This window comes from Sinocyclocheilus rhinocerous, unplaced genomic scaffold (assembly GCF_001515625.1).
Source record: "Sinocyclocheilus rhinocerous isolate Xijiao unplaced genomic scaffold, SAMN03320098_v1.1 scaffold1430, whole genome shotgun sequence".
NCBI lineage: Eukaryota > Metazoa > Chordata > Actinopteri > Cypriniformes > Cyprinidae > Sinocyclocheilus > Sinocyclocheilus rhinocerous.
The window spans coordinates 401,290-401,659 of record NW_015636039.1 but is presented as its reverse complement, the minus strand read 5'-3'; the positions used below and the strand labels follow the sequence as shown (position 1 = coordinate 401,659).

At 34.6% G+C, this 370-nt stretch overlaps 1 protein-coding gene across 2 annotated transcripts in view; it reads right to left on the bottom strand.

Moving 5' to 3' along the window:
- gldn (gliomedin) overlaps positions 1-370 on the bottom strand; it is a 7,491-nt gene that overhangs the window by 3,746 nt on the left and 3,375 nt on the right. The window lies entirely within an intron of this gene.

Here is a 370-nt window from a genome sequence, read left to right as displayed (position 1 = left end):
GAGGAGAAGAATGGCAGATAATTGCCAAATGCTGATGAGCAAAGCTTGTCGCATCAAACAAAAAATTGTTGAGGCTGTAAAGGTGCTTCAGCTAAATATTTAGTTAAGGGTATGAATACTTATGTAATGTACTTATTTCAGTTTTTTTATTTTTAATAAATTTATGAGGTTGTGACAATTCTGTTTTTGCTTTGTCGATATGGTGTATGGAGTGTAGATTGATATGGGAAAAAAAAGTAATTTAAAGCAGTTATACATAAGGCACACAGCAAAATCCCCGAGAGTTAAATCAACTCTGCTCAGAGTACATATGTCCCAATCTACAGAGTGTTAAAGTAACACTGAAGCAGAGTTACCACTGTTGGGGATT